Below are 2,500 nucleotides of genomic sequence, written 5' to 3' on the forward strand. Positions count from 1 at the left end.
CATTCTCTTTAAAAAGTCACTCTGGGAAATGGATTTTTCAAATGTTAACCAAAGTGAGAAGCAGGCAGAAACTGAGAAGGTGTGAAAATGCAGGTTCCACACGTGCACACGCACACACACGCTCACGCTCGTTCTTTCCAGGGCTCGATTCAGCTTTGGGGCAGCAGAAGTGGAAAACTGCACCCCTATCACAGCAGCTGTAAGGAGAGGAAAACAGAGCTAGACTGTTACCCAAATCTTTCCTTACCAGCAGCTGTCCTTGGCATCACTCTGGGAGGGTGCCTGTTGAATTTGGTGAGAGCTTGGCCAGGTAGTATTAACAGGAGGCACCTCAGCCCTTCTCCAGGTGGTTTCTGGCCACTCCATTGATGGCATTTCCCCCAGTTTGGGAGGGCTGAGCTGGCTGAACCCCCTGCCATGTCCTGTCCTTATTGCTTTCCTCCCTCCTCCCACATTCAGCCCCTGTTTCCTCCCTAGTGAGCAGCTTTTGGCACACCGCTGGTCCCTCACCCCTCTCAGCAGCCTTCTTGTCAAGGAGTGTCCAGGAAGGGCTGAAGCACAATCCTGAACTTGAGTGGGTCCCACAGGTTAGGATTGTTTTTGAGAAGAGAGACAAAATATGTTCTAATGGTGTCTTCAGGATGAAATATTGCTGGTCTTTGACATTTCCATGGTAGAAAGCCGTTTGCTGTCTTTTACGACTGGGAAAGCTGGGGGCTGCTGCTACAGAAATGCCCAAGTGGCTGGCTGGGGCTTCCTGGCCGCTGGCACAGCCCTGGATTTTAAGGAACCTGAAATGGTTAAAGAGCATCTGCTGCGTCAGCCTATCACTGCAGATGCTTTACGTCGTATTTTTATGTGCGGATCCCTTTCTGCATCAGCTCATTTTCTTCCTTGTACCTTCAGTAACAATTCCTACGGCAACAAAAGTAAAATAAATTGGAGGAATATTTCTGCAAGCCGAAGGATCAATATCAATTCAAGGAGGAGTTCATAATGACCTTATGTGAGACAGAAATGGAAATACTCTATACTTCTGGCATGTTTCTCCAAAATATTTAGAACATTAGTGACAATACAGAAAAGTTTGCTGACTGAGCTGATCAATGGAATGTGAAGGCAGTTTACTTTAAGGCTATTTACTTTCACACAGATTATTTATCTATTAGTCAGTTTGTATTCTACTCAAATGCAGATAGATGGGCAAAATGTTTTCTTGAGCATTACAAACCTAGCGAGGGGAAAATCAACCATCTGACTAAAATACATAGGCCAAACACCATCTAGGTGTCTCTACCAGCTATTTGGAGGCTGTGCTCTGTAAAACGGTACAAGGTCATATTTAGGTGGTTTTTCATAGGATGTTTCTTTAGGGGATCGTCTAGTCAAAAAGATCCAAATTAATTTCTGCATCGAGATGTTAATATATTGAAAGCAAATCTGGGGATCTGACCAGGGTTTTCACTGTCTGCAAATACGTACGACTTCAGGTAAAGGGCTGTTCTTATACTATCCCTGCATTTTTCTCTGAAGCACTCCATCACGAGGGAGAGTGCATTACTCAGATCTGAAGGATACACTTTGTCACAAAACAAGGCCGCCAAAAGTTGTAGGGCCTCCTTCCCTTTCACTTATACCAATCTGAAGGTGGTATAACCTTGTTGACTTAAAGGAATTACTCCCGATTTCTGCCCTTGTTGGAAAAGTCATCCCTCCAATGTATAATAATCTATGTCTGTTGGTTTTCATCATCAGCTCTGAAAGCTAACCTTGTCCTCACAGCACTAACTTCTTTCCATCTTGTATGTGTGCATGTGTGTATATAATATTTATATGTGCATACACACCATGTCCAAACAATAGCTTTGTCTCTTTACTTAAAAAAAAAAAAAAAAGTCATGTAATCATCTGCAGATTTATATGAAGCACATTAGTGAACACGGAGATACTAGTATTTCAGAATTCAAAAAAAGCCCAGCTGTGCTGGTGACTAACCAATACATGAACTGAAGCTCACACTCTGCAAGGACCTTTGGTTGACATTCGATTTTGAACCTGCCAGATGCATTTTTGTGAACCAGGGATACTGCATCTTTAATGAACAAGTCTCTACTCTTTCCCCTGTTTTTAAATACAACACAAGCAGTGTAGCACTAGGCACTGCAATTGTCAAAGACAATTAGACTGAAAGCAGGAAAATTTCACCTCCCTGTCTCAGTGATATGTAGAATGTCGGCAGTATGGGTCAGCCTTGCCACAGAGTTGTGTGAGAATATATGAATCAGTCCTATAGAATGTTAAATATTTATAAAATGGTTCTGTACTACACCAAGGTTGGGAGCACATTCATTCCTTCTTGTTGTTTTATAATAGAAAAAGAAGCAAAAGTTTATTTCCAAACCGAAACTTTGTGTGGTTCTTTTTTCTTTTTTTTTTTTCTTTTTGTTTTGTTTTTGTTCTCATGGTTTATATGCGATTGCTAGAGGCTTTTCATTTCCTT

At 41.9% G+C, this 2,500-nt stretch overlaps 1 protein-coding gene across 6 annotated transcripts in view; it reads left to right on the forward strand.

The window, feature by feature from the left end:
- FIGN (fidgetin, microtubule severing factor) overlaps positions 1-2,500 on the forward strand; it is a 104,553-nt gene that overhangs the window by 99,928 nt on the left and 2,125 nt on the right. For all 6 annotated transcript variants that reach the window (XM_075511671.1, XM_075511674.1, XM_075511673.1 and 3 more), the window contains one exon: positions 1-2,500. This exon is cut by the window's left edge and continues 5,010 nt beyond it; it is cut by the window's right edge and continues 2,125 nt beyond it. The gene's annotated coding sequence lies outside the window, so the exon portion shown is untranslated.

The sequence above is a fragment of the Mycteria americana genome, chromosome 9, assembly GCF_035582795.1.
Source record: "Mycteria americana isolate JAX WOST 10 ecotype Jacksonville Zoo and Gardens chromosome 9, USCA_MyAme_1.0, whole genome shotgun sequence".
Lineage (NCBI taxonomy): Eukaryota > Metazoa > Chordata > Aves > Ciconiiformes > Ciconiidae > Mycteria > Mycteria americana.